Source organism: Polistes dominula, unplaced genomic scaffold (genome assembly GCF_049000335.1).
Source record: "Polistes dominula isolate Pdom_NZ unplaced genomic scaffold, Pdom_raw_medaka contig_373, whole genome shotgun sequence".
Taxonomy (NCBI): Eukaryota; Metazoa; Arthropoda; class Insecta; order Hymenoptera; family Vespidae; genus Polistes; species Polistes dominula.
In genome coordinates this window covers 6,985,020-7,007,072 of record NW_028300899.1, presented here as the reverse complement: position 1 = coordinate 7,007,072, position 22,053 = coordinate 6,985,020, and the positions used below count along the sequence as shown (strand labels likewise).

At 33.7% G+C, this 22,053-nt stretch overlaps 1 long non-coding RNA gene across 1 annotated transcript; it reads left to right on the top strand.

Moving 5' to 3' along the window:
- The first annotated feature begins 5,064 nt into the window (after positions 1-5,064).
- LOC149033500 (uncharacterized) lies at positions 5,065-7,172 on the top strand. Its single transcript, XR_016178846.1, has 2 exons — positions 5,065-6,411; positions 7,075-7,172. It is a non-coding gene; the product is annotated as an uncharacterized LOC149033500 (long non-coding RNA).
- Positions 7,173-22,053: the final 14,881 nt, after the last annotated feature.

Genomic DNA, 22,053 nt, shown 5'->3' with positions numbered 1-22,053 from the left:
ATCTCTAGCACTTGAATACGCTATCTGGTGGCTAAATTCAAAATTAGAGTAGATAGGTCGAATTGCTATGCCACGCCCCTGCCTGAGATCCCAATATGTATTTACACATACGCGTAAGAGAAAGTGTGTTTTATCGATGTTACACGAAAAAAAAACATATCTTTAGTTCGATCTTTGATAAAGTTTCGTAAATTGTAATTCTGACGTAGATAAGGAATCAAAAAAGCTTATTGGTAAACGAGTCACGCGTTTTATCAGAAAGATATCTCTCTTCCGTCAGCTTATTTTATTTTTCTTTTTTTTCCTGTTTTTTTTTTTTTTCGTGATCGAAGGACCATTATCGTCGCATTTCGATTTCGATTTGGAAGGATCGGGAGGGTGTCGAAGATAACTGTCTAGGAAAGTGATGGTGGTAGTGGTCTTGTAAGTAGCAAGACCAAACTAAATGGGTGGGTGTAGTACGAAGGGGTGAAAGAGGGTGGGAAAGAGGGTGGTAGTCTATACTCTGACGAACGAGTCTACGTGTCAGCACTGCAAACAACCCTCATTTCATTTACTGAGAGCCCTTCTATATCACCAACATTCACGGACTTTATCGTAGAACCTAGCAAAGTTTTCCCGGAAACCAGCGGGAATCTTTTTACCGCTTCATTATAATAAAGAGAGAGAGAGAGAGAGAGAGAGAGAGAGAGAGAGAGAGAGGTGTCTGGTTATCAAAAATTATTCATTTTGCAACAAACGTTCAAACTTATAGGTAAATTTGTGATATAAAATCTTAATTATTCAAATTACAAGTAATTTCATAGGAAAAATATTTCAATGTACGTTCAATTTATTTTTAATTATCACATATTATATAATAGATATGATCATTTTATTTGAAATAAAACGATATGAGAGAGAGAGAATTCATTGTAATATGAGATTTTTTCAAAAAAAGTTCTATCGATTCGTGAGAAGAAAAAAATACAAATTAATTTCTCTCTCTTTCTCTCTAACTCTTTATTTCATACTTTTTTCTTTTTCTTTTTCTACATTATCATCCTGTACAAATGTGAGTTTTTTTTTCTAATAAAAAAAAAAAAAAAGGCGAAATAACGTTTCCTTTGAATAAAAGTTAATTAGTTAGTGATGGCTGAGAAAGCCACCGAACAAAACCTATTTCCGTTTGGAAGGGTTAAAAGAACTTATTCTCCTCTCCTCCCCCTCTTCTTTTTTGGTTCATCTACACGCGATGAAGGGATACAACCGACGGCTATGAAAAAAAAAATAAAGACACTCGTATCTTTTCTTTCCTTCACTCTTGTATCTAATTTACAAAATCAAACAAATTGTTTATTCTGTCTTTTTCGATTAAAATTAATATTCCAAGCTTTTTCCTTTCTATTTTTACTCCCTTTTGTTAAATTACAACGTTGGCTAACCTTTGCAGGTTTCAGGAATGAATGGAGAAAACCTTGAAACTTCAAAGTTGAACGAAGGGGGTGGAAGGTTTTAACGGGAATTATCAGAGATGATCTTGAAGGGTTAAAAGGGGTTCTCTGTTATCGATTAACGCATGTACTGTAGATAATCTAATCAAACGAATTGAAAAGGCATTTAATGAAATTTATATCGGATTTTCGTACAGTCGGTTGAACGAAAAAATTTTCTTCTTAAGTAGGCAATTAATTATATTCGACGATAGTAAGGAAGGAAGGAAGGAAGGAACATGGTAAGTCGATTAAATAGGCCACTGCGTTTGTACTTACTTATACGTAACCATTACCTATACACATATACACTCACGCACATTCATATTCATAGGAAGTTTTGTACATATATATGTACCTAGGTATATTACTAGGAGGAAACTTTCGGTATTGGCGATAACTCATTAAGGAAGTTCGTTGAAATGATCTGCTTTTAATTGGATCGCGCGAAAGGCGGCCAGGCCCGGCCTTTTGACTTTTCGAGTGTTCCAAAGGGTGAACGCGAATACGAAAATATCGTTTGGAAATATACGTTCGATACGATTCCAAAAAAAAGGAAAAGGATTTTCTTAAGGATTGGGAAAGAAGAAAAGTGAGCTAGAATTTACATTTTTTTTTTAATTTCTTATCGAATATAATCCCTCTAGGATTTTGATTTTTAACTTTTACGCAGTGAACAAATTATATTAATCTACACACTCAATTTTATACAAAGTGTATTTCAATATACTAATCAAATGTTAACGTCGTAATCGATTAGTATAACAGTTAAAATCAAATATACTTTGAATTCTCAACTGTTGACGTTTACACGCGGTAACCGTGTCTAATGAATTTTGACTAATTTCCAAATTTAGCTTCGAGTTAAAAGGAGAAGGAGAAGGAGGAGGATGAGGAGGAAGATTCACGGTTCGATGAATCTTTCCATCGCAGGAGACCACTTTTAATGACATTAACGTTCGAACAAGAGCTAATTAAAATGAGATACATATAGACCTTTCTTCCGTGTCCAACAAACGTTGCTTTATGGTCATCGTTTTAATTATGATCGATTTTATCCGTGAAATCGAACGAAAAGGTTGCAAAAGGTGTTGCTCGCGTTCGTCGAATTCCATCCCGTTTGATGTCTCTTTCTATCGTTTCATCTCTCACTCTCTTTTTCAACTCGTCAAGCAAGTTATTTCGATTCGATAAGTCGAGTTACATGGCTGAAAGAATAAAAAAGGATGTATAAAAAATCGAAGGATGGAATTTGAAAAAAAAGAAACGTCGATACACAACGAAGCGAGTTTTCCCGATGACTATCGAATAAGACACGAGCTGTTCAACTATTTATTTATTTGACTTTTCTTTTTTCTTTCTATGGTACTAAACCCTCCACCCCTCTTCTTTACGTTAGCGAATAAATCATAGGAGAAGGCGTAATAGGATAGTTGGTTTGGTTTGGTTTGTGAACAGTGGCACGCGGTACACACGAGCACGATTTGTCCTACATACGTACGAGTTTCTTCGAAGTACCGGGGCGCATTTGACTAGCACCGACCAAACACGTTCTGCATACACGAGTATATTACATTTATATACATATATACATATGTAAGTATACAGAGATCGAGAAGCATGTTCGATAATGGTCGTGAGATAAATTCTAAGTTCTCAATCATCGTAATAACGGACAGGAAAAGACAGTCGTTGTCGTTAGCGATCTAGCGGATTATCCTTAGAAAAAGAAAGATAAAAAAAAAAAACAAGACAAAAAATTCCTACACACATCAAAGTACTCATATGCTACGTCAAGATACGCAATATCGAACGTGTAATACTAGCTCCTAGTCTCCTTTATTGGGCTCACTGCACCATGAAATTGGCCACTTTCACTTGGAAGTATGTGTAATGTTTAATCAAAGTACGCAAATTATCGGAGTTTCCGTTCTTAGGGCGTCGTTGACTATCTACGTAGTCGTCGTAGTCGTCGTCATAGCAGTTTTACTTTTCGTTTTCATAGTCGTCGTAGTCTTGGAGGTCGCCGAGCTTCGATTACGTGCGAGAAACACGATCCATCCCCACTCCTCCATTACGCAAAAGTTTATAGCTTGATTTCCATGACTTTAAACGTGTTATTACAGATCATTTTTACTTATTTCTTTTAAACTAAATTTTGTTCAATTAGTAAAATCAAGATTTTGCTGTTATTCACGCGTAATCTTTTTTTTTTTTTATTACTACTCGTTGAAATGTTTTTTTTTCTTTTTTAACATTCTAACGCTATTTTCTTAGTTAAACAAACGTTTCGTATTTCTTCCATCGATGGTAGCTCGTAAAGTAAGGATCATAAAATGCGACCCGTACCTTGTCTCTCCTTCGAAATCTCGTATCGAAACGATTACGATAAAACTTTCTTCTTTGCCCGTTCGTTTGTTCTCCATGTTAAAAAAGAGAACCAACAACAACAATAACACCGACGACGACAACGACGACGACGACTACGACGACGACGACTACGACGACGACGACTACGACGACGACGACTACGACGACGACATCAATAAGAAAAAAGAAAAAAAAAAGAAATCGAAATACAAATCGAATCGTGTTCGTCCAATTACTTCTTGTGACGTTTATAGAGTGCTATTGAATGAACGTAAAAATGTCGAACGAGAACAGCGTCACCGATACCTTTCGGATTCGCACAGCATATCCGTTGTTCTTTATAATTGCAAAATGATTAAGAAAAGAGAAAGGGTAGATATGGTTAACTAAAGAAAGCGATATAAAAATTATTATAATTGACCCGTGATTAATAACAGAAATAGAACAACAAATATCTAATTGAAATCAAATTCCACAATTCAACGTATCACCGATTTTGGTTTCGCGATAATTATAATTATAAGTTGTTGTAAATTATATTTTAGGATGTATATCCTATAATTTAGTAAATTATATATATATATATATATATATATATATTATAGTTTAATAAATAATTTATAATAAAATAATAACAATAGTAGCTTGAAAAAAAAACACGGTAGAAGTGAAACCTTCAAAGAACACCAAGCTTCAAAATAATTGAATTGTAATACAGCGCCATCTATTGAAAGAACCTTACAGAACCTAGATAACCTCTAAATAAAAATCTTTAAATTAGTAATAAAAAATAATAATAAAAAAAAAATCGCGATAAAAATTGAGCTATGTGCTAAGTTGGAAAAAATCACGTGAAATAAAATAAATTTCATTAAGGTAAGTTAAGTAGTTTCGAAATTATTACTGGACAAACATATTGTGACACTGAATTTTTATATATAGAATTTTATTAATTAATTAATTAATATATAGAATTAAATAATATAGAATTAAATTATATATTGAATTTTATTGATTAATTAATTATTTTTGTTTCATCGGTTTCACGTTCTTCCGTTTAACGATTTTCGAATCACCCTGATTCTAAAGAAGTTTTCACTACAATAAAAAATAACTTCGATCGTATAAGTATGCAAAGTCAGTATGCATATTCGCATACACGTATTATTATACTTCTATGCAAAGGTATTTACGTTAGTGTTTGTTGTTAGAGAAAGGGACTCTTATATATATATATATGTGTTTATATAGACATAATATATGTAAGAATACTCGCATATGTCTTTACACGCGTATACCGATATAAGTATATACATATACATATACATATAAATATATTCGTATAAATGTGTATATACGTGTTTATATATATGCGTATAGTATATGAAGATAGGGAAGCTAGTATGCACGTCGGCAGAGTAACAATGAAGCAACAGGTTGCCGCCGCACCGGAGTTCTATGACAGATTGTGCAACCTTGATGGCCCGTGTAACCCTCTCTTTTCAGCCCTTTACACCCACTGGGCACTTTATGGCGTAGGTACGTCGAGCGCGCCAGCTTTTACGACTCTTCTTTCTTTCTTTTTTTTTCTTTCTTTTTTCTTTCTTTTTTTATTGCTCTCTCTTTTTCTTTCTCATCCCTTTTTATCTTTTCTCTATTTTTCTTTTAAAACAAATGGAACGAGCCTAGAACGATCGTAAACTTTTCTTTGATGCATGTGCATTCCGGGGTCAATACGGAAACGTTTCGTTTGTAAATCTAAAGAAATATTTTTCGAAAAAATCATTTTCATAAATTTATCGACAAATATGGTTGGCTCAGTTTTGTTGTTGTTATTGTAACGCAAGTATCAAAAGACCAACGAATCACGTGAAATAAAAAATCAAAATAAAAAAGAAAAAGTTATGTACATTAAAATAAGTATTACTCTATAAGACAAATAAAAAAAAAAAATTGCAAACAAATGGAAATAGTAATGAATAAACAAAATAACGTAAGAAAGGAATAAGAATTTCGTAGAATTCAGGACTACTTCTCAACGATATATTCGAGCTCGTGTCCGCGAATCCGAAGAAGAAGTAGAAAAGAAGTTCAGAAAAAGAAGAAAAATAAGAGAGAGTTGTGGAGGTGGTGTAGGAGGAGAAAAGGAAGACGCGTGACCGGTATACCCAGCCAACAGCAACAGCAAAAGTAACAGCAGCAGCAGCAGCAGCAACAGCAGAAGAAGAAGAAGAAGAAGAAGAAGAAGAAGAAGACCAGCAAGTCCTTGGATGATCTATGCTTGGTGTCGAGGGCCACTCCACCTCTTCAGGTTCGTCCTCTTCCTCCAAGTTCACCTTTACCTCTACCCCTCCATCCCACCATCTCCACCTTCAGTTCCAGTATTTTCTTCTCTTCTCTTATTTGGTCTGTGTGGAGTAAGAGTAGTCCTCGTCTTGTGGTCGCGCTTAGCAAAAGGCTTAAATAATATCAACTATGCGCGGAGGAGGTACCGGACACGGTGCACAGCGCGCTTACACACACCGGGCCAGAGCCAGAGCCTACCCATTGGCCATTGAGGTGTCCGCCGGTGAGTAATGCCATAATAAATTATCCCGCTATTGGTGCTACCGCACTTGCGCCTCTTTATCTCCCTTTTCCTTTTCTCTAGCCGAGCATCTTTACCCTAACCCCCTCTTCCCTTCTTTGCTCTTTTCTGTATCCTTCTATTTTTATTTTTTATTATTTTTATTCTTCTTTATTATCGACCAAACTATCTCTTTCTTGGCTTGACTTGACTTTACTTTATTTAACAACCTATACTATATATATATATATATATATATATATATATATATATAATAATATATAATATAATATATATAATATACATAATATATATATATATATATAGTATAGTATAGTAATGTTATACATGTAGTATATATATGCTTGTAAAAAAGAAAATATTATAAAAAAAATAGTGACAGCGCTAATGTCAGTCTTATGGGATTCTGATTGGATCGTATTAATGATAAAACTCCGGTCGACTTGGAATCAGTTTCCCTCCTTCCCTCCCTTTCACATTTTATTTTCTCAATTATTTTTTTTTCTTATTACGAATAGTATTTGCCAACTCAGAGAGAGGGTACTAGGTAGAAAAATGTGACAAAGAAATTGCTTGCAACGAAGGATAACGAGTTAGTAGGTTTGATCGGTATTGAATTAATATTTTGATTTTATCTCTTTTCAGGTGTCGCAAGAGGAATTTCTGTGATAGAAGTAAATGGAAAGTGTGTGGCTTACTTATATTATAAAACAGGTTAAAGAAAATGAGATAGGGTTATTCTTTGTTAAACGTCATCTTGTCGTCTCTTCCTTCGACTTGGATTGGATTCGGTTGAGTTGGGTTGGGTTGGGTTAGGTTGACTTGGATTAAGTTTAGTTGGATTGGGTTGGGTTCACGTGGAACGTGTGTATTCATACCATTTGGTAGATGATCTTTTTCATTGCAAACAGCCCACGCACGAACCGGTAGGAAAGGATTGACCGCATCCTTGCGAAGGATCGCACACGTCTCTTCCTGTTACATCCTATTAAATTGCTTCAAACGTTTCCTCATCTCTTTTATATTTACTAGAAATATGCCTTTGAAAATATATTATATGTACAATATTATGCATAAGGATAATAGTTATTTCATTTTTTGACAAATTTTTATTTGCATGCACCCTATTTTATTATCACCAAATAAATAATTGAATGGGTAACCGTGTTCTGTTGATTTCTGAGACGAAGGGTGTTCAAAATTATCAGGGGGTGTAAAAAGTTTTGATTAAATTTTCTCGAAAATTATAATTAAGACAGATTTTATTTTGATAATTATTAAATGGTATTCAGAAACGTCACATTAGTTTTAAGGATAATTCTTGATAAATCATTCCAACAAGAAAATCCAAACTAAATTAGACCATTCTTCAAAACGGATTTATTTCTACATCGAGGTCAGCAAATGTTCCTTTTCTTTTATATAAAAGAATTCTCTCTAGGAAGATCATTGTGTCAGTGAGAGAGAGAGAGAGAGAGAGAGAGAGAGAGAGAGAGAGAGAGAGAGAGAGAGAGAGAGAGGTACAATTTACCACCAAGAGATCTACGATTTTACGTGAATCTAACACGCGGAAAGTCCGCGGTTGAACGCGAAACGTTCGGACCACTTTGGATTATCTCGGTGTGAACGTTTACGGTCACCGATTATACCACCGCAAACCTTACCTTATACCCTTTTACATTGAAATTGAATTTACGTTGTCGGAAAGTTACTGGTGCGAAATAGTTAAGTAAAAAAGACGAAGATACACGGGTTGGTTTCGTTCTTGTACCCTTTTTAAGTTTCCAATTGTTTTTATTTATACGAATTGAATCACAACTAAGATCATACAACCTTGATTGTTATTTTTTATAATTTTAATTTGAAATTATTTATTTTTGTATTAGTAAGTCTCGTCTGAGATCTAGCAAAACGTTGACCCTTGTTGAACTCTTCGTGATATTCTTATTCCATATTATTCGTTTATATATTTTGAAAATGAAGATTTAAACTCGCGTGTTTAGATTAAAATTGCATTGTCAGATCGTGATAAAAATAATATTTAAATAAATTCGTCGACGGGGAATTAATATTATTAAATATATATATGTATATTTAAACAGTGGTAAATCGATATTCGTTGTTTTATAATTAGTCGTTTGGAATTAATCGTTACCAGATATATGCTGAACTTATTTTTAATGTAATTTTATTTTATAATTCATTGAATTTGTACCATTTTTATGAAACGAGATTTGTCACTTTTAGACGATGATAAAAATGAAAAAAAAACAAAAAAAAGAAATAAAATAAAATGATGGCGTTATAGACGGCAAGAAAAGTGACAAGAAGGGTTCCATGTTTCAAGTGAAGAAGGGGTTTTGCCGCGAATATACGAGAGGGGACGACAACGATAATCGATCACGCGTGCTCCAACTCGAAAGTCGATTTTTCGAGAGGCGACGAAACGAAAAGAAAAAGAATAAGATTCTCCCTTCCTTGGGTCTGCTTCGAGTCCCTTTTTTCTTCCACTTCGATTAACCCGTCTTACTCAAAACGTCTCCTCTAGTTCCGATTATTATCGTATCGAATATTATTTTTTGCCACATCAAGTATTAGAATATTGTGTTTATTAGAAATTTTATCCTACCTTGCGGTGTCACGTAATTTATCAAAAATAAATTATTAATTTGATCATTAGTTTAATTAAATTATTTAAGTTTAACCCATAAAGTACACACTTGGTAAAAAGTTAGTTAAAGTGCACTGTGTGTGCTTGACACCACAACGTGTTTGAACGCGTCTCCTGAAGCCGCTATTTAATATTTAGACCTCGCAATTTTTTTAAAAGTAGTTTGATACATCTTTTTTAAAATAGAATAGGTTTTATACCCATCTGAATGAACACTAGATGGCGACAAATAACCCATTTTTTTCGAATTCAGTACCGTTTTCAAGAGATCAAAAATTTGTTGGGTTGTCAAATATCCCATGTGCACTTTAAGGGCTAACTCTTTGCGGCATAGAATTTCAGATAATAAAATAGCCTTATGTTGCATAGAAATTTGATTACGTTTTAAATGGAACTAAATTGCTATATTTTTTTATTAATAAAGGTATTACATAATGTAATAATGTAAAAACATAAAAAAAAGAGTTAATAACCAATTGTTTTGCGTAAATAAGATGAAATATATAATCTTATGAGCATGTGTACCTATTGCAATAATATTTCGAGGTGGGACTAAAAATGTCCCACCGTGCATTACGGTGTATCAAAAAGGTGGGACACTTTTAATCCCATCGTGCCCCAAAGAGTTAAATCATAGTTTAATATAAATAAGTTTTTTTTTATGTTAACAATATTCTTATCAACTACGTTTGAACTTTGTTGCATCTATCAGCAATGAAATACTAAACGCGTACCCGGTGGGTGTCAGAATTTTGCACAAAAAAAAGAAAATAAAAGAACCGATCGTAGGAAAAGGTATATGATTATAGTAATAGAACTAGTAGTAGTAGTTGTAGTAAAAGAAGTAGTAAATGTTAGTTCGAAACGGAGAAGAACCGGACACACATAGAGGCATCGTCGTTAGGATAACCTTTTTCACGATGACGTTGATAGAACGTTTCTCTCCAGGCCTCGATGTATCTATTCGGCATAACGTGTGAAGAGTTATATCGGTACCACCTTCTACAGGACGTTTTTCTCCTATATCTCGTATGGAAAGGAAAAAAAAAAAAAAAGAAAAGAAAAAGAAAAATGAAAATAACCAGGGGAATAAATTTATTATATCGTCGAGGTAAACGTATTAATCGTTCTCCGGTTTAAAAATATAGAAAATGTCTGAAATTTTTTCCTCAGATCCCAACGATGGGAGTATCAACGAGTAATTTAAAAAAAAAATAATAATAATAAACAAAATTATTGTAAGTATTATTAAAACTCCTATTTAAATCAAAAATAGATTTTTTTTTGTTCTAAAGCAAAATTTATTATTTTTTTTAATAATACATGCATATGATGTATGCACGTGTATTCGCGCTTTTCGTGCTTCCCTTTTGACCCTTTCATGCGCAAAACGCGCGTTAATATCGATCGATTAAGCACTCGCGTTGCATAAAATCGGAACCCTCTCAGGTTTCCTATTCTCTTTCTCTCTTTTTTTCTTTTTTTTTCTATTCTTCTATTTGTTTGATCATTATTTTGTAAAATAAATGCTTAACAAACATATACGCGAGATGATTTGTTTATGTTGAATTTAATAATATTCATCGATGTTTCAAATGAATGGTCAATATTTATAATAGGAATGGAATTTGCATGTTTGAAATGGGAATACATATTGATACATTTTATTAATAAGTACTATTATATATTAAATACTATCTATTGCAAATATTAACCGTTTCTAAATTAATCTCTGTAATATCGTTCTGCTAATATTATGCAATGATGATATTCATTATAAATATTGAACGTTTGATTTCAAATATTGTTCATTAAATACCAGATTTCTTTGAACTTTCTTCAACACTCTCTCTCTCTCTCTATCTATCTACACCTTCTTCTGATATAATCTAAAGTTCAATGCTAATAAAAATAAAAACATACAATGCATTCCAATAAATTTAACCAAAAAAAAAAGAAATAGAAAATAATAGAGACAGGGAACTATCACTATGAATAAAGTTATCGCAAAGATGTATCTCGATAGTGAAAAAAACCCTCTTGGTTTTCCATCCATCAAATCTTTTCGACGCTTTAACCGAGAGACCGATGTGAGAGACCTTATCAAAGGGACTTTACATCTCTCTCTTCGTTCGGTGGAAACTGAGCAAAATTCTCATCTAGGTCGAAGGGATAAATTCGTATTGGACGAGCCAACCAACTGGTTAGCTGTGTAGATAACGTAAGCAAGGTAGAAAGAGACAGAGAGAGAGAGTATAGTCCGAAGAATCGTTTTGCAGGAACGAATCAAGCACATCTCGATTCTGCCTGGGGCCCGTTTCAATTGGAACGCAAGGAGTCATGTGCTTTCCAACGTCCAATCAAATTTCAACAATTACCAGTCAACGTTCTCAACTTCCTTAATTTACCTTTATACATATACACGTATATAACCCGTGATATAGTTTTAGTATAGTAGTATACATGTATATATCCTACGTAGGAGAAGAGAGAACACCGTAAACTCAAATTGCATTATTAAAATCTAATCTACCCCTTCGACCAGAGGAATACGTATGCCTGAACATCATTGGAAATCTGATACATCTATCTTTGGTTCAACAAATAGAATAAAAGAAAGGAAGAGAGAAGGACGAGAGGGTTTATGTATGTCTGCTGCTCTGTGTGTGTGTGTGTGTGTGTGTGATGAGAAACGAATAGAAAAGATTGAAAGATTAGAAACGATTCGAAGGATATTTTGGTATCTTGGTACGATCGGGTGAAAGTTTAATTAGGCACCCTCCTTATAAGCAGAAAGGCCAAACCTTTGTGCTTTGTGATTCTTATCGGTGTTGATACTTCTCTCTTTTTCTCTCTCTTCTCTCTGGCCCTTTTCCGGAATACGTGCTTGTCCGGTATCGAAACGTTCACAACATTCGTCTTGTTTGATGTCCAATATGTCCTGAACCTAACTCGTCTTTTAGGAACTTAAAGAACCGTTTAGTTCTCTCGTCCCATTGGAATATCAAAAAGGAAAGGAAAGAACTGTCCTCGGATACTCGATCCTTTCGATTTACGCCGATACCTTCCCCCTACTTTAAGTATGTACCTTTTTCTTCTCTATCTAGATAACTATATCTATCTATCTATCTTCCTAGATGTTTTTTTTTCTATCCAGAATGTATAGTACACTGCATTCTTTCCAAAAGTTTAATTGAATTTTGAAACTTTAATCAAAGCATAGGATTTCTTTAACGATCATTTTCTTCTCTTTCAACCCGATTCCGATATCTTGACTAATGTTTATTACATCGTATTAGATTTTAAGATATTTAGTTACATTGTTGTAATTGAAATAGAAAAGTATTAAAAAAAAAATTATTATAATAAATATATAAATGTGATTAAAATCTATGCCCAGTCATCGGGTTAAAGTAATCAACATAGGACAACACTCTAGTCTATTTTTAACCTTTTTTCTCTGTAAGACAAAGCAAAACCCCGCATGCAGATATTTTCTAGATAGGTTGGTTGGTAGGTAAATGGGTAAGACGGGTATATAGGTAGATAGATAGGTAGTTGTAGTATTAGGCTGTCAGATACCTAACAGCAACGTCGTTTAAAGGATGTCTTTCAGAAAATAAGTGTAAAGAACAGAACGAGTGAATATTAAAGCTTCGTAGTAGACTTTCCTTTGCTTTGCGTTAAGACTCCGGTCGTGCATAATTGAAGGGGTGCCAACCCACCTCCTACATTCTACATATTCAACCATCTTTCCCTTTTTTTGCGGTTTCAACGCTCGTTGCATTTTTCCTTTCGTCTAAGTTGGTTTGTGCCCGTTCGCGTTTCTTTTACGTGGACACTTTGTCTTTTTTTTATTTTAATTTTTTTATATGTGAAGAAACGTCACCAACACTTTAATCGGTTGTATCATCAACGAGCCGTAAATAATTTTTGCGTTTCAACTTAGTTTCATTATAACGTGTAACGTGTTCAAGTTTTTAATGAAGTGAAAACTTCTTTAGAATGGGTGTGATTTGAAAAAATGTAACGGAGCGGTGGGAGGCAATGAAACGGCCGCGATACTAAATAAGAAGAGAATACAATTATCTTATACCAGATATTTTGTATTCGTAACTTAGTTTTTTGAAGATTTCACTTCTAACACGTGCGATTTTCACACATGTTTTTTTCATCTTCTTTAATTTTATTCATCGAAAGAAAAATATAAACGTTTTAAGGATTGTTTATTTTTTTCCCCCGACAATATTAGATTGTTTTGTTTGTAGTTTGTCCCAAGGATGATAGGCTTAAAATCTCACGTAGAAACGAGATTACACGATAAAAAATGGAAGAATTCTTTTTCAATGAGAAAAAAATTTTTTTTTCGATAAAGAATTTACGAAAGAGGGGGAAGGGAGGCAAGGGGAGAACATCGATCGTTGTTACTACGACCACACATGACAAAAAATGTCTAGTTAGAAAATAATATAAATAGTTGCTAGCTTCAAACAGAAGAACCAAGATCCCCCCCCCTCCCAAAAAAAAACAACGAGAATACACACGTTGTTAAGGTCAGGTAGTAGAAAACACGTTAGTTTTTAGAGATTCGTGAGTTTAGATTCGGAGATATTTTCTTCTCGCTCTTTATATTTTTTTTTCTTTCTTCCTTGGGTTCTCTCGTAAAGGTGGCAAAGAAAGGTGGTAGGTTCGTTCGTTCGTTCGTTTGTTCGTTCGAATACCACAAAGCAAAGTCGCCGATGATTATCTTTTCGATGTTTTACGTAAACTGGAGAAGTCAGGGTTAAACGCGGCAGCCGCTTTTTTTTTTTAATATATATTCTTGTTTTTTGACTACGACAATTTGGACAAAAACACAGTTCACGAAAATGACAACTGATGAGAACCAAGCTCGTTTTATTTTCTTCATCTTCTTTAACAACGTTTTTAATATTTATTTTGTTGCTTTATTTATTCATTCGTGATATTATATCGTTCGGTTTTCATCTTCCTTCCAATTAAAAATCGAAATATGAGTGATAGGTGTATATTTTATTCGATTAAATATTTAAAAAAAATATATTCTCATCTTTATCCTATATCAATTATCTAATTTGATATTTATAAATATCATAAATATTCAATCGTTTGATTAAAATATTGACAAATGATTATTTTCTATAGAATTGAAAATATTCTATATATATACTATAACCATTTATTTCTTAACTAGAATACTGAACTCAATAGTATTACAAGGGCATACTGATACAATAAATAATAGAAATAGAAAAAATGGACCGGCTCCACGCGCTATCCTTTCCAAAAAAAAAAAAAGAAAAAAAGATTAAAGAGAAGCGGCTATTTAACCCTACTTATTTCTACCGGTTCCTATAACATTTCTTTATGGTGTTCGTCTAAAACTAGTCTATACTTTACCCTAGACGATATTTAACGAAGATCGAGGGACGATCTAGGCGTGGTCGAACGATATTTTTGAGTCTGCTTTTCCTTTCCGTTTAAACCTCTCCTGCTTTGTTTCTTTTTTTTTTGTTTCATCTTGTTTCATTTGATTTTTTTTTTTTTTTGAAATAACCATCCTCTCTTTTTCTCTCATTTATTTCAACCATTATCGTTGCTACTAAGTTAAACGTTTACAATTTCCATGTATTTATTTAACCAACTTTTATTTTCCTTTTATTCGAAAAAATATATAAAATACAAGATCAAATATTTGAAAAGAAATAATTTAGAAATTTTTCAATTAAGTGAACCCATAACTTTTGGGACATCCTGTAGACACAGGTGCATAAATGTGTGTGTGAATTTTTTATTTATATATATATATATATATATATATTATTTTAAAATAAAACTTAGCTTATTACGCACACAAACAAATTCCATTCTTCTTTTCCGTTTCATTTATTAATTCGCAGCAGGTCGAGAACGCGTGAAACGGAAAAAGTGAAATTTATGAAGGGACGAGCCCTATACAACGAAATGCACTTACAATGAGAATGCACAGCGCGCACGCGGATGCAATTGACTAGCGTGCAATTTTTATAACGTTGCACTTAGAATCGTTCGAGGAAATTAAAAGATGTTTTCGTTTTAGTTTCATCGTTGTGTGGTTTGTATCGTATGATGTACCTTTTGCTGAATACCAAAGCGTGACAAAAATAAACCCCGTAATATCGATCCGATTATTATTATTATTATTATTCGGTCTTTTAGCAAGGAAACTTCTTCTTATTATTATTATTATCTTTTTTATTCTTGTTTCATAGTAAAAGAAACGCCTCAAAAATTGTCCGCTCGAAAGGGAAAGAAAAGAAAAGTAAAAGTAAAAGTAAAAGAAAATAAAGAAAATGTGCAAAATGAGGTAAGAAGAAACGTTCAAGTTACGAGAAGAAAACCTGAGCTGGCTGATTAAAAGTACTTTTAATAGAGCTAAAAGGATAATAATCCGACGGGGAAAAAATTTACTTTACCCGTAGCAGCAGCAGCAGCAGAGAACAGCACTCGTGCTCTTTAAATATTCATACTATTTTAATATAAATCACCGAAGTAGATACGCCGCCAATAAAATCGTCCGCGCACGCGAGTTTTATAAGCTTGACAAGAAGCAAAAAGAAAAAGAAAATGAACAAAAAAAAGAAAAAGAAAAATAAAAAGAAAGACTTCTTTCGACGATAGGTTCCAGGTGGTATATCATAAAAGCGGAATAAAATTATCGATCATCGTCGAATAAAGAGGAAGAAACTTTTTAAAAATAACTACAGATATTCTTTCGAATACGAAACGTGTAGCAAAATAATATGAAAGAATTAAAAATGGAATGATAAACTCAATTAGATGCCAGGAACAAAAAAGGAAAAAAGGATGTACAGAAAAACACCGTTGACTGAAGTGAATCAAATAATTTTCTTGAATGAGGGGAACGGGAAAAAAATAGAAAGCTGCAAAATAAGAAGAAGAAGAAAAGAAAATGTTTTTTTTTTTTCGAATGAAAGCAAAGAAACCGCTTAGCGTCATTTTTGTTTTCGATTTAGAGAAGTCCCATTCTATATATGGGGCCCTTTTTGTTGCAACATCAACAGCAATAGCAGCAGTAGAAGTCTGACCAAAGAACGTAACTAAAGTTCTCTCCCTAGCTTAAAGAAAAATATGACGGTGCTCGTAATTAGAAACACGGGTCGAGTGTGGGTGGAGAAAGAAACGAAAAGATCCGAAGCGGTAGCTTTCTGCGGTGCATAAGGCCTATGGGGGATTAGTAATAGAAAAAGAGAAAGAGAAAGAGAGAGAGAGAGAGAAGAGTGGGGGTTAGAGAAAAAGAAAAAAAAACGGAAAAGAAGAAGAAGGGGGTGGGTGTAGATGACTCGAAACGACCGACAGAAATGACGGGTTTTCAAGGAGAATGAGCTAGGCGTGGCGAACGCCGAACGATATACATATATATATCTTCTCCTTAACCGAGGGAAACACACAACAAGAGTGGAGGATAGTTTTCGTTCGTATTGTTAGGCAAATTTACAACGACGACGACAACGTTCCCGCGAGAGAGGACACACACTTATTTCCTTTTAACTTTTTCGTTGCAAAATGTGAAAACGAGATGACTACTCTCTCTCTCTTCTTCTACCTTCCTTTCCTTGTTTTTATTTTATTTTATTTTATTACGGTTTCGCGAATTACCAACTGGCAAGTCCCAAGAGAGACGATGCTGTTTATTAACCAACTACGCTTCATTTGTTTTTTTTTTAACTATATCCTCCTCCACCCTTTCATCCTCCTCAAGTGTTTCGTGGATTTTATTTCAAAAGAAATATTGATTTACCTTAGATCACTTTCATAATTATGGATACATATAAGCAAGTGAAATTAGAATGAAATATAATTGGATAAAGAAAAGAATGGAAAAAAATAGAAATGAGAAATTTGAAAGAAACGATGATAAACAATGGTTATATATATATATATATGTATAGGAATGAGTCAAATCGTAAATCACGTAAGGCTCGTTTCACGATGACGCTTTACTGGTCTCGACAGGGGAAAGAGCCGTCAAGGTTTCGATAATGAAAATACCTGTGCGTATTTATTATTCCTCGAGACCTATCTGCTTAAAAAGAAAAAAAATATGTCGAAAGAGAGTTCCTATGGTCGCGATGCATTGCGATGCACGCACGTTGCAGTGTTGCTGCTGTTGCTGTTGCTGCTGCTCCTACTAAATCCAATTATCGCGACGTGACCAATGAAATACGGCTTGCCGTTAGTATATTGTCAAGCGTTTTCGCCCCACGATATATATTTTTTTATTCCATTTTTTGTCTACCTTTATATATCTACCTTCTTTGAGAGAAAGAGAAAGAGAGAGAAAGAGAAAGAGAGAGAGAGAGAGAGAGAGAGTCTTTACCTTTCTATCGAATAATCTTCGTGAAGAAGACGAGAAAATCTCATGTATCGTCATGAAAAAACGTATTTTTACATGTTTCCATGACTATATGCATCATTCATACTTTCGTTGAAAATCTTTCAATACATATTTCTCCCAAGCAAAAAATGTTTTACATAATAAAATAGGGTTTTAAAAAATAAAATATTCCTCGAATTTGTAGTATCCTAATTTTCTTTGTAAAAAATAAATTTACTATTTTTATTGTGTAAAAATATAACCACGATATTCTAATCTTCTAATCTTTTATGTAAAATATTTAACAAATAAACTCTGCCTCATAAATATTTAATAATATTATTCGAGCAATCTTATTGACCGTGACCAAGACGAGTTGCTATTATTTTTACATATTTACTGAATTATAATTTGAATAGAGTAATTGAAAAAAAAAACCTTTTGTTTCGATGTTTCTACAATCGCAAATAGAATGCGTTATAGCAATCTAAAATTCCCTTGAGGATATTTTAACATAGCTTTAAAAGAGAGAGAGTAGAGAGTAAGACGAGCGAGTTTTTTCTTCGAGCAAGTTGGTAAAAAGGTTCGTTCGCATAAGGTCTCTCTCTCTCTGTTTCTCTCTCTCTCGTTGCCGACCCCTTGGAAATCCTTCTCGTGGAGAAGATGTCCGGTCTCACTCGTTTCTGCCCACCCACACCCACGAACTTGGACTCGGAGTAACCAACCAACCTCCCATGCATGGAAGAACGAGAACCACCGCGTTCACCGTTCTTCTTCTTCTTCTTCTTCTTTAGGTTGTGCACGGGAACAATGGACTTCCTTACGATCGATTCAACCGTATTAAAGCGTTATTTCTTCTGTATTCGAATGACTACGAGACGCACGAGCCAACTTTAATATGCACGCCTCACTATTTTTCTCTTTTTATCTTTCAAGTAATACCACTCACTCACTTACTTCGTGTACATAATGCGTATGTGTGTTTCTGTGTCTGTGTGTGTGTATGTGTGTGTACTCCCGGTGTATTTTTAATTTTTATTTTCCTCCGGTTTCTTCTTCTTCTCTCTCTCTCTCTCTCTACCTCTCTCTCTCTTTTACTTTCTTTTTCTATTTCTTCTTTTTATTTTTCATTATTTAAATTCATTCCACATCTCTTGTTTCTTATCTATACATCTTTTATCTATACAATCTTTTCTTACTACTTTTTGATTTTTTTACTTATTTTTATGTGTGTGTGTGTTTTTTTTAACTATAATAATCCTAAGATAAAATCGTCATATACGAAGGTTAAAATAAGATCTCTCTGAGCTGTTGTCTACTATCTTTCAGAATCCAAATCAAATTATGCTAATATTCTTGACTTTATCGCGCGAATACCGATTTTAACGTTTTACAAATGGCCCGGACAGAACCGATACTCACATTTTTCTTTTTTTAACTTCCCCCCTCATTCGCTCGCTCGTAATTATTTATTAACGAGTTGGGAATCGATAACGAGTTTCGATTGAAAGTTATCGAAAGAATCTCTCTCTCTCTCTCTCTCGTAAAATTTACGAAGTATGTTTCGTTTCTTTTTCTTTTATACATATATTGACTTCTTAATTAATAGTTATTTAAATGCTACACGATTTTCGTTTGAAAAATAAAAAAAATTGATAATACAACAAACACGCGAAATGTTTAGACTGGTCTCGAAACAAAAAAAAATTCAAATAACATATTATTCCATTTTAATATATATTTTTTAATGAGATATAGAAAATATTTATTTTAAACCAATGTAAAATAATAATAATAATAATAATAATAATAATAATAATAATAATAATAATAATAATAATAATAAAATCGTCATAGGTCGTATATTTTTGAACGAAGTTGGTTACGATGAAAGTTCGTTCGTTCGTTTTGCTTATCATCCACTAACCCTCACACATTTTCACCGATAGTCCTCCTCCCTTAATCCATTTAACGAAAAACCTTATCTCTAGTCTGTCTCTCTCTCTTTCTCTTTTACTCACTCACTCACAGAGTAAACACGAAAGAAGTTTATAGAAATCTTTTCGAGTGAGTAAGTAAGTAACTAACCTAAGTATGAGTATATGAATATCATACGCAACGATGTATATACATACATACATACATATAAATACTTGCTTGATAATTTCTTTCATCGGTCTACTACATTTATATGGGATAACACTTACACACAGTAACACAACTAACTACCAACTACGTAAAACGTAATTTATGTTTCTCATAGAAGCTTATTGCTACACGTATCTCTCCGTGAACTCTATTACCGAAAGGGCACGCACAGCTTTATCAGAAAAGTGATAAAAGCCGCTAACGAGGTTTCGTTCATTAGTAACGTTCCAAGTGGAACGAGAAAAGGAAGATAAAGATAGATAGATCAAATAAAAAAGAGAGAAAGAGAGAGAGAGAGAGAGCATAGATAGGTCGATTGCACGGGACGACGACGCGTCCGTGACTTTCCCAGGAAAAAGATAAAATTGAAAAGAAGTATCCCCCAAGGAGGAGTATGAGGAGGATGAAGGGAGGGAGGAGGGAAGGGGAGAAAGGCTACGATTTTCCTTGAAAAACTTCGATTTATCTTCGTCTCGAACGACTCCTATGAATGCGGAATGATATCAAAGAGGAAGAACGCGAATCACATGGGTGAATGGTGAAACGTTCCTCTTCCTTTTCCCCACTCTCTTCCCCTATCTTTTCTCTTTCCGGTCACTCTTTTCGATTCTCCTGGACCTACGTAATAATCTTGATCTTTTCACGAGAAAGAGAGATAGAAAGTTACTGAAGATGCATACTTGAAAACGAGTCACCCCCACCTACGTTCGTGAATATCATCGACGCGTAAAACGTAATACATGAATAAAGAAAGAAGAAAATGGCAGTTTTTCTCTTTTCGAGATCGAAAGATGAAGAAGAAAATGTCTAAGGATAAATTTATCGGGAAAAAAATCAAAGTCATTCTTTCTGTGCTTTAAAATACACTCATGAAACGTACTCACCCTCTTCCCATAACGCGAATGAAATGGTTCGACATTTTTCTCTCGATCATCTCGTGGAATAACGGAATTGCGTTTAATTTTGTAACAGTGATGGGGAACAAAGTTAGGATGATAGCGTTTAGACGAGGATTAAAGAAAAGGGTTGTTAGAAAGAAACAAGGTTGGGAAAAGGGAGGCAAGAGGAAAGGAAAGGAACACACCTGCAGTCGGTGTTTTTCTAGCACTCGAGCTTCAAACGCAAAGCTCGAGACAGACACACCTACATTTTCTCTTTATCTTTTTCTTTTTTTTACTTTCTTTCTTTTTTATCCTGACAAAGCACGCGCATCCTCGCAATTTTTTCCTTCCCTCTCTCTCTCTCTCGTTTTATTTTTTTTGTTACCTTCTCTTCCGTCTTTCCTTTTCTTTTTTTTCTGTTTTTTTGTTTCTTTTTTCTTTTTCCTGTTAGAAAAGAATTTATCTGGGTCAGCGTTTATATACGTTCGCGTTGCTGTTAAAAAAGTACCATCCCAGAGTCGAGGTCTCGCACTCGTCCCAAATCTAAGAAACGCGAAAGCTTTAATAATCCTTTTGCATCGCGATTCTCGTCATTTCGTCGTCGGTTTATGTCGCTTCTTTCTACAACTCTCCAAATGCGTTTCTTTTTGTACTTTCTAATAGTACATTTGTCGTCCATTAATTTCTTCTCCCTTTCACCAATCCTTTATTTCCTTCCGTAAGATTATGTCATGGTCATATATGTGCCCATATAATCATCAAAGTTGTTTAAGGTAAGCCAAACTTTAACAAAAAAAATGAGTTTATCAGTCATCTTACACCAAATTATTTTCAACTAAATAAATTCAATATAATTGGAAATGATATTGTCAAAAATGCTAGTACCATTTCATAGTATTTGTTATAATTCAATATTCTATAGAATTCATTTAACACGTTCGTCGCCATGACACCGTATACCGGAGATGGGCATGCTTCTCCGGGGGCCCCGTCACCGTATACGGTGACGCTCTTGTTGTTGAAGTTATAGTATTTTTAGTTGGAAAAACTCATCACATTTGCCATTTCAAAACAAAATTATTTTCGGTAAATAAAATATAATTTTATATTTGATTATTTTCGATAAATAAAAGATAGTTTTATATTTTATTATTTTCGGTAAATAAACGATATTTTTATATTTTATTATTTTCGATAAATAAAATATAATAATACTAGGGGTTCCCGCCACGCGTTGCTGTGGCTCACAATCAGTCCGATACACACGTCTTTAAGTCAACGAATTACCTTATTACCGCCATCTGTTAGAATCTTATCGAACTAACAGAGATAATCATGACTCTTTGTTAATAAACAAATAATTCGCAATAAAATAATATTACGTTTATAAAATGATATATTAACTATCCTATCTTTCAAGTTGGATGAAACTTCACACAGTGTGCAAAATTTTATTAAAATCGGTTCAGTAGTTTAGGAATCTATTGCGGACAAACAACTTGACACGTAATTTATATATATTAAGATAA